Here is a 13,663-nt window from a genome sequence, read left to right as displayed (position 1 = left end):
GGTTTTTTTGCTTAAACTAGTTTGACTTAAATTTCAATTACATGTAACCAAGAGTCTTGACTACTATAATAGACAGCAAAGAAATTCAGACAAACAGAGAAAGGGAGAAAACTTAAGGTCACTTGGGCTGCTCTGAAAGAAAATAAGAACAAAACAGTAAGAAACAACGTATTCCTATGAGCACTAAAAATTGTGGTAAAGATTTATTTTCTTTTTCTGGTATTAGTCACAAAGAAAGGCAAATGCAGGTCCCTACTCAATGGTGCTCCACTGAGCCACTGAGAGATGACTCCAGCCTCAACCTATGCGTCTTCAGCAGAGAGCAGGAAGGATGAGGAAGGGATTTAAGGGGAAATCGGGTACACTCAAGAGGACCCCAATACTTCTGGAAGTCCTTTCTGCACAAAACTTTGATTTTAAAAAAATGGCTTGTTTATCTTCATTTGGTAAGGGAGATAATACAAAGGGGGCAGAATCAGACTAACGTGATGCTATGTGACATCACTGATGGTTTCAACCTCCATCACTTGGTTAGAGTAATGTTTGCCAGGTTTCTCCACTCTAAAGTTACTATATTTTCCATTCCCTACTCTATTCTTTGGAAGCAAGTTACTATGTCCCCAAAGGAGAGAGGGTGGGATTAAGCTTCATGTCTTATATAAAAATTATATAGAAGGCTTGGAAGATAAAATTGTAGAAATCTCCCAGAAAGTAGAACCGAAAACCATATATATGGAAAATAGGAGGAAAAGATAAGAAAATTAGAGACTCAGCCCAAGAGGTCACTAAGTCTAGCCCAAGCTTTGGGTGGTGGGGTGCTGGAAATTAAGCTCCACCTCCTGGAGGGAGTATCTATACAAATTATTTGGAATACTTTTTTTTTTAAATTCTCTTTTCCCACATTTATTTATTTATTCAATCCTTTATTTAAATCAGTATGAACTCATGTATTTTTATTTTATATTTTGGGTTATAATCTAGTACTACATTATTTATTTTGTTGCTCAAATTGATCCAACTTTGGTCACTGGGTGCTCTTTCAGGTGGCTCCTGTGTCCTCTTCACCGCCTCCACCCTTTTATGCTTTTTGAGCACTTCCTTACTACAGCATGCCCCAGACTCCTCCTCTTATATATTCCCTGCCCCAGCCCTAGAACCCTAGAATCATCAATTTCTCCCAAGTCCCAGTTCCTTTTATTGAAGAATTATGTGTGTGTGTGTATATATATATACACATTAAGCTAAACATGTGTTCATACTGATATCTCAGACTTTAATCCAGTACTACAGGGTCCTTTTAGTCTTCCTGTGTGGTTTATCTGTAACTTCCCTCCCCAACCATGAGAAATCTGGCTCCCACCATCCATCATCCATTCACTTATTTATTCAACCCTGGTATACATGTAAAGCAGTTTCTGAATTGTTAACCTGTACCCTTGTGAGAAATATTTGTTAATTACAGTAGACTATGTGCAGTTCCTTTTGTTTTAGTCTTACAATTTCTAATCAAAACACTGCTTTCGATGAAAGCTTCTTTGTATCTTTGGGTTTTTTTGGGGGGAGGGGTTGGAGGAAAAGGTAGTTTACAATATACACACTTGATTTTAGTTCTCTGCTGTCAAGCTTAATAGAATAGAAATCACAATGTATACCAGAAACAAGTTACAACTTCGAAACAGCAAAATGAGATCTTCTGAGATGGATATGTAGAATTTGTGTATTTAAGATTTTTTTAAAAACTAAACAATTCTAACAACTGATAATAGTGTGTGTGTGCGCGCACACGCGTGCGTTTTAAGGATTTGTATGAGCTAATGAAGAGAAAGGATACTTGTATTAGTGAATATTAGCAGGTAACAGTTAATTAAGTTTGGGACTTTTGGAATACTGAATGTTGGAATTCCTCAAGTGTCCCTCAATTTTAAAACAAGCCCCTTTAAACAGTAAGATCTTACATAGACTTTTATCACAGAGATACAAATCCACTAGACAGAAAGTTTCCCACTTCCCCTTTCTCCACCCCTTCACTCCTCACTGTGGCTTCCAGCATGTTCCCAGCCAAGCAGAATATTGGAGGTTTTCTTTCTGGGGACAAAGACTGCCCTAGAAGAGAACTACAGATACAGGGGGAGAAGGAGGTGGTCCTGAAACTGAAGGGCCAGTCCCTGCCTGAGGGGTCCACCAGTTAATAAGATCCACCAGCTCAAACGGAGCCTCTGATTAGCTTTCTAGTGGCTCACGCTTAGATGCCAATAAATATCCAAAGAGCTTTAGACATTTGAGGAGACTCTGTTATGTGAAATGAAAGGCCAGAATAAAACACACTGATAAAGTAAACTCAGGAAAAACTTGACAATAGAGGCAATGTAAAACTTAACATTAAGCCCTCACAGAGATAGGAAAAGTATTGCATTCATGAAAAAGAGCAGGCTGCTATAAAAGAGAAACATTCAGAGAATGAAAGTTGCATCTCATAAATTACAATATAAAATAGTAGAAATTTAAAAATCCAGTTAAAAGGATTGGAAGATAAATTTGAGGAAATTTCCCAAAGAGTAGAACAAAAGTCAGAGATGGAAAAGTTAAAGATAGATGATCAATCCAGGAGGTCTAATATTCAACTAACAGAAGTTCCAGAAGTAAAGGTCAGAGAAAACGGAAGACAGAAAGTTATTGCAAACATAATACAAGAACATTTCCAAGAATTGAAGGGCAGGAAGAGGTTAAAAAAGTCCACTGGGAGTCAACACAATAAATGAAAAAACACATGCTAAAAAATATCTGCATGACATACAAAGCCCCTGGGGTGAAAGGGAATATGTTAAAAACTTACAGTGAGAAACAACAGGTCACTTAGGAGTCAGAATGGCATCAGCCTTCTCAAGAAATGGAAGCTAGAAAACAATGGATCAATGCAATCAACATTTGGGGGGAAAATGATTTCCAATTAGATTTCTATCAACATTTAGACGTGCAAGTTCTCAAAAAACCCAACTTGCCATGCACTCTTTCCCAGGAAGCAATTAAAAGGTGTGACATGCCAAAACAAGGAACTAAACCAAGAAAAAGGAAGACAAGGGATACAGGTAATAGCGGAATCAACCAAAAGAGAGGTAAAGAAGATTCCCAGCATGAACTGAAAGGAAGCCCCAGGAAAACAACTGCAAATTAAAGCCAGATGGAGGAAGCATAAGGAGGATGTCTGCAAGAAACAGAAGGGAGCTCATAGATTACCTCACGTGCTGGTGTATTTACAGCTCAGTTAGAGGTATCAGAGATCAATGTGATAGATGCATAGAAAACTAAGTGTGCCAGTTATCAGTTTATTGCATCTCTGCTCCAAATCCACCTGTCTTTGCCCTGTTTTGTGATAACGGAGTTGGACCCTGTAAACCTTTCTGATTTGCCAATTGGTGCAGGGTTAGGCTTTGTCAACAGAGGGCGCAGGAGGGACACTCTACGGCTGGAACAGGAGGAAGGGACTGTTCGTGCTTCTGGACCTGATGTTCAGCACAACAGCCAGTGGATCAGCGTTCAGGAGGCTCATTAGCGCTCTCCTCAGGAGTCCTCGTGGGCCAGCTGCAATTCATACCCTTCAGCAAGTTCTCTGTCACCTAGTGAGTGGCTCCTATGGACCAGTTCAAAATCACCAGCATCCTCCAGCAAGTTTTGTTGCAACTCAGTAAGCTAGCCCTCACTGAGGGCTAGTTGCTGAATCAATTACTGCAGACCAGTTTCAGTCTGCAGCCTCCACCAATTTCTCCTCCACCCAGCAGCGAAGACCATCTTTGCTCCATGCCATCTGGAAGCAGCTTTTGCTACCAAATGGCAGCCATGCCTTCTCCAAAGAAAGCTGCATCTCAGCTGGGCTGGGGGCCCTCTTCCAAATTATTGGTTCCTTCTTGTTCAGGCTCCCTCAGCCTTAGAGGGATGAGCTGCTTTCTTTATTTGTATTTCTGAACTCATGAGGGCCCCCTTCTGCCCCTTTTAGTAGTTAAACACCTTTAATCAGTTAACAATTCTTCGTATTAACATTTTCCTGTTCAAATTACTGGTGTTTCTGCCTCCTGAGAGGACCCTGACTGATACACTAAGCAAACAAAAAAGAGAGCAATTATTAACTCAATAAGAAACAAAACATTAAGAAAGTAAATTTCATCAGAGGATACTTTGTGGCTATGTAAATATATTTTCATAGTCATAATGATGTAAGCACTGAATATTGATCTGTATGGACATGGAAAAAACTAGAACAAACCATGTGGCAGTGCATTGGAATTTTCAATAGATACAGATATGTGTATATATGTAAGTAATACAAGCATATATTCTTGAGTTTTAGTCACTGAGAAAGCTTAACATCCCAATATCAAGGAGCACACCTGGCACCCGATTCTATATTGGTTTCTAACTAGCATCTTCTATTACAAGGAACCAGGACTCCTTGGAGAAATGACTGATTCCAGAACCGATGCTGGGAACATCTTAGTGAGCCCAAAGTTAAGGAAATGTTCAAAGGACAATGGTGACATGTCAAAAGGATATAGATGGCAGTTTAAAGCGGGCTCCCCTTGGCAAGATCTAGAGCAATTTTTTCATAAAAATAAATAACAATAACAACAGATTATAAGCCCATTTAATAAAGTAGGCATCCATGAGTCCTTAAATAGTGAGCATCAAATAAATAATAACAACATTATAATCCTCTAAATAAAATAGGAATTCAGAATCCATGTTGATATACATAAATGAATGAAAAAATAAATGGGGATTGGAAAGCTTTTTCTTACAATGGAATACCAACTGATGAATATACAGGGAATGATGGGGTTAGGAAATCATGATTTGGCAACCCTCACAGTAACTGATTCAGCAAAAAAAACATTAATCAATATGTGTGGATAAAAATTTGATGAGAAATGAGATATCTACATAGCCTCAAAGTACCTTCAAAATACCTATTAATAATAAAAGGAAAAAGAGTAATTTTGTAACAGAGAAACCAGGCAGACAGTTCTCTAGTCAAGAGGTCAAGGTCAATATCACCTGTAAAGGGACAAATTCAAATCATGTGCCATCTGATAAAATGCAGTAATAAGAACATGGCACTACTTCAATGATATTCCTGACAAAAGTGTATAGACTGTGCCCACTGTCATCATTGTTATTCAAGATTGTACTGGAAATTCTAGCCAGAGCAATTAGGTAAGAAAAAGAAATAAAAAGCATCCAAATGAGAAAGGAAGAAGTAAAATTTTCCCTATTTGCAGATGACATGATCCTATATAGAGAGAATCCTGAAAAATCCATAGCAAAGCTACTAGAACTAATAAACAAATACAACAAAGTGTCAGGATATAAGATAAACATCCAAAAATCAGTAGTGTTTCTATACATGGTAATGAACAATCTGAAGAGGAAATCAAGAAGAGATTCCATCTGCAATAGCAACTAAAAGAATCAAATATCTAGGAATACATTTAACCAAGGATGTAAAGGACTTATACACACAAAAAAACTACAAAACAATGCTGAAAGAAATCAAAGAAGACCTAAATAAAGGGAAGGACATTCCATGTTCATGGATTGTAAGACTAAATATTGTTACGATGTCAGTGCTACCCAGGTGATTTACAGATTGAATGCAATCCAAATCAAAATCCCAAAAGCCTTCTTTGCAGAAATGGAAAAGCCAATCATCAAATTTATATGGAAAGGTGAGGGGCCCCAAATAGCCAAAACCATCTTGAAAAAGAAGAACAAAATTGGAGAACTCACATATCCCAATTTTAAAACTTATTACAAATCTACGGTAATCAAAGCAGCATGGTACTGGCACAAGGACAAACATATAGGCCAATGGAATTGAATTGGGAGTTCACAAATAAACCCTCACATCTATGGCCAACTGATTTTTGACAAGTGTGCTAAGTCCACTCAATGGGAAAAGAACAGTCTCCTCAACAATGGTGCTGGGAAAACTGGAGCCCATGTACAAAAGAATGAAGATGGACCCTCCTTTGCACCATATACAAAAATCAGCTCCAAATGAATCATAGACTGCAATATGGAAACCCAAACTATAAAACTCCTAGAAGAAAACATAGGGAAACTTCTTCAGGACCTTGTGTTAGACAATGGTTTCTTAGACTTTACACCAAAAGTATGAGAAATACATACATACATACATACATATATACACACATACATACATGGGAATTCATCAAAATTAAAAAGGTTTTGGCACAAATTTCACCATGAAAGTAAAAAGACAACTTACAGAATGAGAGAAAATATTTGATAACTACATCTGATAAGAGTTTAATATCCAGAATATATAAAGAAATTCTGTAACTCATCAACAAAAAAACAATTCAATTTTTTAAAATGGGCAAAAGTCTTGAATAGACATTTCTCTAAAGAAGATATACAATTGGCTAATAAGCACATGAGAAGATGCTCAACATTAAGGAAATGAAAATCAAAACCACAAAGAGTACCATTTCCCACCCACTAGAATGGCTACTATTAAAAAAAAAAAAGGAAAATAACAAGTGTTGGGGAGGATGTGGAGAAATAGCAACACTCATTTATCGTGGGTGGGAATGTTAAGTGGTGCCATTACTGTCGAAGGCAGTTTGACAGTTCCTCAGAAAGTTAGGTATAGAATTATTATATGACCTGACAATCCTGCATCTAGGTATACACCAAAAAGAATTGAAAGCAGGGGTTCAAATAGATACTTGCACACTGATGTTTGTAGTGGCATTATTCACAATTGCTAACCAAAGTGTCCATCAGCAGATGAATGGCTAAACAAAATATAGCATACACGTTCACTGGAATATTGTTCTGCCATAAAATGAGTAAGTTCTGATACATGCTACATGGATGAACCTTGAAAACATCACGTTAAGTGAAATAAATAAGACACAAAAGGACAAGTATTGTATGATTTCAATTATATGAAATAATTAGAATACTCAAATTCATGGAATCAGAAACTAGAATACAGGTTTCTAGTGTCAGGGGTTGGTGTAGGAAACTGGGAGTTAAAGCTTAATTGGTACGGAATTTCTGTTTGGGGTGATAGAAAACTTTTGGTAATGAATGGTGGTCATGGTAACACAAAATTGTGAATGCAATTAACACCCTAAATTGTATTTTTGAAGGTGGTTAAAATGAGAAGTTTTAGGTTGTATATATGTTACCAGAATAAAAAATTTTAAAACCATAGAACTGTACAACACAGTGAACTCTGATATAAACTATAGATGATAGCTTACAGTATAATTATAATAATAGTGTTTCATCAATTGTAACAAAAGTACCACATTAATGCCAAATGTTAATATAGTAAAAATTGTGTGTAATATAGTGAAAAATGTTAATAAAGTGAAAATTGTGTGTACATGGGAACTCTGTACTTTCTGCATGATTTTTCTGTAAACCTATAATTTCTGTAAATACAAAAAGTGTATAACCTGAATCTCACCATAAGGAAACATCAAATAAACCCAAATTGGGAGATGTTCAACAAAATAACTAGCCCGCAATCTTCAAAAATTTCAAAGTCATGAAAGTCAAGGAAAAATCAAGGAACTGTTCCAGATTGAAGGAGACTAAGGAGGTAAGATAACTACATATAACAAGTGAGCTTGGATTGGACACTTTTTCCATTAAAGACATTAATGAGATAATGCAAAACTTGAATGGGGTCTGTAGATTAAATGGTAGGAATGTGTCATTGTTAATTTTCCTGATTTTTATTGCTATATAATGATTATGTGAAAATGTCCTTGTTTGTTTGTAGGAAGTATACATTAAAGTATACAGATGTATGGAGCATCATGTTTCAAATGGTTCAGGAAAAATAAATTTTTTTGTGCTATGCTTGCAACAGTTCTGTAAGTTTGGAATTTCAAAATAAAAGCCAAAGAATTAACTTACCTCCCAGGAAAGTAATTAATTGATTGACTAGCAAGAGAGTATGCAATTAATTTATTAAAGGATAGGTAAAAGAGGAAAAAAAAGTCTCCATACCTAGTCATGACTGATGACGGTTTCACTGTCTGAAAGCATCATGGACATCTGATGAGTGAAGGGCTCGGGCTACACAGTGCAGGTAGGAATTTACTGGCAGAAAGGTCAGCAGTGGGATGAGACACGTGGTCCCCTGTCTCTTGGCATTCCACGTACAGGCATGTGTGGGACTGCCATGGCTGGATGCATCAAGGATTGTGTTCTGGAAGAGCAACATTGCTTGGCCCTTCCTTATGAAAAGAGCCTCCAAATTGGAGGAAAAACGGTCTGATTTTGGGTGCCAGCTGTTCAGGAGAGTAGCCTACCAGTGCTGGGGACACCAGCTGTCTGCACTGTAGAAAAGGGGAAGCCACCAAGCCCAGCTAGTGTGTTGCCAAGCAAACCAGAGAGAGCCACAGCACACACTCTTGTTTGTTTCACCACCCTCAGAAAACGTTTATCAGTAAATAATTATTGAGCTTTTATTAACCTTGTACTTAAAGAACTAACAGTAGGATATCAGACACATGTACATAAATACTATAATAAAGGATAGTCTGTAATAAGTACTATGTGAGTCATCCAAGGATTACTAAAGAGGAGTTTTTTTGAATGCCTTTTCAGGCTGTTGGTCTCAAATTCAATATCACTTCCTCAGAAAAGCCTTCTCCAACTTCCAAGGAAGGCAATTCATTAAACATACATTGTGGAATTACTGATTTCTTTTGAAATTTTCATTACATAGAAGCTTCACTGCAGCTATTTTGCTGCAGCTGTTTATGTCCAAAGATTTATCAGTTCAGCTCAGTTGAGTATCAATTTTGAGTTTATTTCACATTAGGATACTTAGCACTCTGAAGGTGGACTCTCCACTAAAGAGGGTTTACTATCTATTTTTTCAAACTGGAACCTTGCCTCTACTCTTGATAGCGACAGTGAAACCACTGCAGTAAACAGTCCAAACCTCTTTCTAGGTGTTTTGTAGTTTTTGGTATGCTTGTCATTTGACAAATTGGTCTTTAGGCAAATTGACCTAGAGCCTTCCTGGCCTAAGTTGGTTTCAGCCTCAGCTGCAGCGCTTCTCTTATCAACTTGCCCAGTTCTTTTCCTTCACAGCACATAAGAATTGTAATGATTTCTTTGCTTTCTGGTATGTGTCCTATACTAGATAGTACCTTCCTTTTGGAATTTGTATCCCCAACCCCTAGGGTAGTAGCCAGCACATGTTAGGCACTGAATAAATGAATCAAAGTTTCAAGAAGGAAAGATCACTTTTGGTGCTTTAGATATAATTCATTCAATATTTCCAGAACCCTAGGAGGTAGACAGGACCCAAGGTCACACAGCTAGGAAATGCCAGAGCCAGAGAAACCAGAACTTGAACTTGGGCAGTGCCTGTTCCAGAGACCGTCACTTAACCACTACAGTAAACCACCTCTAGTAGAATAGAGGCATCCTGGCTAAGGAAAGACTCATAAATATACAGAGATGTGCAGATATACAGGAAAGAAACACACACACACACACACATACACACACACACACACACATATACATGGGCTATTCCCAGATTATTGTTTTTAAATAGTAAATCAGGAAATAGCTTAAATGTCCAACAATGTGATATCTAATTGTGTAATAATATTGTACAGCCTTTAACAATATTGCTACTGAACCATTCCAAGAATAAGAAACTGTTAATGCTATAATGTTAAGTAAAAAACAGGATAGAAATTTTATATATTATTTCAGCTGTGTTAAAATGCATACAAACTTATGTATACAGAAAATAAAAGATAAAATGTTAACAATGATTATATCAGCACTGGAATTATAGTTGATACATACTTGAGGATAAAGAAAGGCAATGACTCATACAGACTGATAATATCAGCAGATAACAGAAAATAGATAGATGGCATATAAGAGGAGCAGGTAAAATAATATAAAGTAACCTAATTGTTAAAGTTGTTATTTGGAGTGTGGCAGAGACCACTCTGTATTCACCAAAACCCATTTCCTTTCTTCCTGGGCACTGGTAGAGTACATTTCCCAGCTTCCACTGATGCTAGGTGAAGTCATGTGATTGTGTTCTAGCCAATAGAATGTGACAAGTGATGTGTGCTACATTAGGCCTGACCTATAAAAATCTTGCATGGGTGATCCCCAAGCTCTTTCCCCTTCTGGCTGGATGTAGGTGAGCAAGGGTGACCTGGAAACCATGTCTTGAAGAAGGTGGAGCCACAGGAGGGAAGGGACCTTGGTCCTTGGATCACCAGTTGTAAAAAGTCACTTGCTGATCAGGAACACCTGTTTCGGATTTTACATGATTGGAAAATAAATTTCTATTCATAAACCTTCTAAGAATAGGGGCTTATGTTTAATACATTGAACAATGGTTGCTAACATAAGGTAAAAGGGGAAAAAAACAAGTAAACAATAAAATGTATAAGACAATTAAATGGGAGTATTACTGAAATGCAAAAACATTTCGACATGCTGACTACTCTCAAATATCCTATAGTGAAGTTGGCGGATTATTATACACACACTTGAAGGTAATAATTCTCAGATCTGTAAACAAAAGACAAATTAATGGTGCAGACTATAAATGCTACTAAAGCAATCAAGAACCCTTTACCATAGAAAAAAACACTGCCATATATGGAGGCAGTTCAATAAGAGCATTAACCAGATTACAGATTAAAAGGAAACTGTTGCCCATTCTCTCTGCTCCTCAGCATTGGTTGTCGGTTGGGTCGTCTTCTTTTCCAGTTTTCAGGACTCAAATTCCCTGCCAGGTTGTGCGACCAAGGGAAACTTCGTGGAAGGGCTCAGCTTCAGCTCCGATGCGCAGGTGTTGGAACACCACTTCAGCAGCTCTGGGCCTGTCTCTGAAGTGGTTGTCCTCAAGGACCGGGAGACTCAGCAGTCCCGGGTTTTGGCTTCATCACTTTCACCAATCCGAAGCATGCCTCAGATGCCTTGAGAGCCATGAATGGAGAATCCCTGGATGCCTGCCAGATCCATGTGGACCATGTGGGCAAGTCAGCCCCAGGAACCAGAGGGGTTGCCTTTGGGGGTCATGGGAGAGGTCATATTTACTCTAGAGGTGGTGGGGAACTGGGATATGACAGCAGCCAGTATGACAGTCGGCCTGGAGGGTGTGGATATGGATATGGAAGGTCCAGGGACTATGGTGGCAGAAGCCAGGGTGATTATCACCGCTACTCTAGAGAGAATTACAGAGTCAATTGCAACAAGTGAGATGAGTCATATGTACAAGACAGACGAGGAACAAAAAGTCTTTTGATCTAGCATCATCCTTCTAAATGGCTGCATTTATAAAATTTCTGGAGCTGCACCAAAACATCTTTGTTTTAGTACATCAACTTTTTGAATTGGGCTACCAGGGTAGCCTCTCAAAGACCATTTAGAAAGTTCTATGTGTTTAAAAAACATTTTTCCCTCAATTTAAAGACAAATTCTGGGACACTGTAAAGTCTGGGTATTTTCTTTTACTAGATTTTTAGTTTGGGTTCTCAGGATTAATGGTTCTGGCAAAAGAAAAAATGGTTAGAATTTTTTTTTAAATTAACATGCATCTGGGGACATTTAAAAAATTTGTACACAATGTTTTCTTACCACAGTTAGGAAGCAATTTCCAAACATATGTTCAAGAAATCTCTGTCAAGAACATGATTGCTAAGAGGTGCTTTTTAACTCTATGTTATGAGACCACCACCCTGATTCTATAGAAGAACTTAGTAAAAAGGTTTGTGACTGTCATCTTTTTAATACTGGAAGAAAGAAATATTCTGTTGTGCTTCATATAGAGTTTAGGATGTCCTTCATGGAGCTGATTGAAAAGATGAATTTGAAAACAACAAAAAAGGAAACAGTTTCATTTTCAAATTACTGTAACAGAAATTGCTAGATATAGTAACAATTTCAAAAGATAAAATAACAATACAAAGCATTTAATAAATTTAGTAATAGGTAAAATTGTAGAGATTTCTCTATATCAGCCTGGCTCCATAAAAGCAAATAATTCCAATTCTGATACTTCGTTCTTCAGTTTATTCTATTCTTCTAAGTAAAGAGAGTGGATGCCCAGTTTCCCTTTGTTTTGGGCTTTGCTGTATTTTCTTTTGAAAGTTTGAATTGGTGCAAATTCTTAAAGTCCAAATCTATCAATTCAATTAGTCATTTACTTATTCATTCAACAGCTAGGAAATGAATAGTAGCAACAAATGAGTTCCAGGACAAAATATTTTTTCACTAAAATAGAATAATGTTAAAACAGGATCAGATGGAGTGGAGCCCATGTGACAGGATCACTAATAACCTGGGGAAGTCGGAGGAAGTTTTGGACATAAAGTGCCCATTTGAGCACTGGAGGATAAGATGAAGAGAAATTTTCCAGTCAGAGCTAAAAGGGGAGAGGATTTCTAGGTTGAGGGAATATTACGTGTGAATGCATAGAGTGGTGAAAAAGCAGTGCCTGTGGTTGAAGGGCAGGCTGGGTGGTTTGTGGGACAGCATGGATAGCAATGTAACTGGAGAGAAAATGTGACAAGGAGTTTGTTTTAGGCTGTTAGAAATGTGTACCCAACGAAGGTTGGTGAGCAGCACAATCATATTTTCCTTCTGTTTTGGAGGAAGGGTTGGATACACCTCCCGCAACAGGGTAACAAGTGAAGAGGTAGAATAAGAAGCTTTATTTTTAAAAAACTTGATCTAATGGAGACATTTAAGAGACAGGGAGGTTGGGGGAGACTGTAAGGCCCAGGAGACTGTGGGGAAAATTCCACGAGGTTCAGGTTTTGTCTTGTGTTTTGAGAACACTGAGGTCCCCATGTGTACAGATTAACTTCGAAGGGCCTGTGGGTTAATCAGAAATTTTCTCAAACTCCACACTCCCACCTCGTGGAAATACAGCTAAGAACTTAACAGGGCTTAAAGTCAATATTAAAAGTTGGAAGAATTCTTCAAGGTTTAGTTAAAGGGTACCAGCCTTTTCATCACCAAAAGCCTCTTTGATTGCCTACCATCTGCCCAAATTGAACCTCTGATTTACAAAACTACAGAACTTCCTTAACAATTTGTTTCCCCACTTTTATAAATCAGATAAATATACAAATGCCTATCAGAGCTTCTGATTCATGGAAATCAATCAATATTTGTATTCTGAGGTGATGCCATGAAGTCTTAGTCAGCCTATAGAGTTTTCATCAAGATAAATGTACAATTTGTTAGCTTTGCTTTTTAATAAAGAAAATAGTTTGCACAACCTTAATACTACTTGCAGAGCCATCTGTAGTGAGTCCAGGGACTGCATTTGTAAACCATTGATCTAATCCACTGGTTCTCAACTGGGTGCAAATTGTGCCCCTCAGGAACATTTGGCAATGCCTGGAGACATTTCTGTCACAACTGGGGAATGGGTGAGTGTGTGTGCTACTGGTATCCAGTGGGTAGAGGCCAGGGATGCTGCTAAACATCTTACTGTGCACAACAAATTATCTGGCCCCAAATGTCAAGGGTGCCACTACTGAAAAACTCTGATCTAGTCCAATTCTTCATTTTATACAGGAAGAAAATGAGACCCAGGATAGTAGTTGTTACTTTTCCTTCTATT

General features: G+C 37.8%; 1 pseudogene; it reads left to right on the top strand.

Moving 5' to 3' along the window:
• Nucleotides 1-3,630: 3,630 nt before the first annotated feature.
• LOC119542592 lies at nt 3,631-11,289 on the top strand (annotated as a pseudogene).
• The last annotated feature ends 2,374 nt before the right edge of the window (nt 11,290-13,663 follow it).

This window comes from Choloepus didactylus, chromosome 8 (genome assembly GCF_015220235.1).
Source record: "Choloepus didactylus isolate mChoDid1 chromosome 8, mChoDid1.pri, whole genome shotgun sequence".
Taxonomy (NCBI): domain Eukaryota; kingdom Metazoa; phylum Chordata; class Mammalia; order Pilosa; family Megalonychidae; genus Choloepus; species Choloepus didactylus.
Note: the sequence above shows the minus strand (reverse complement) of the source record. Positions and strands in the feature narration are given on the sequence as shown.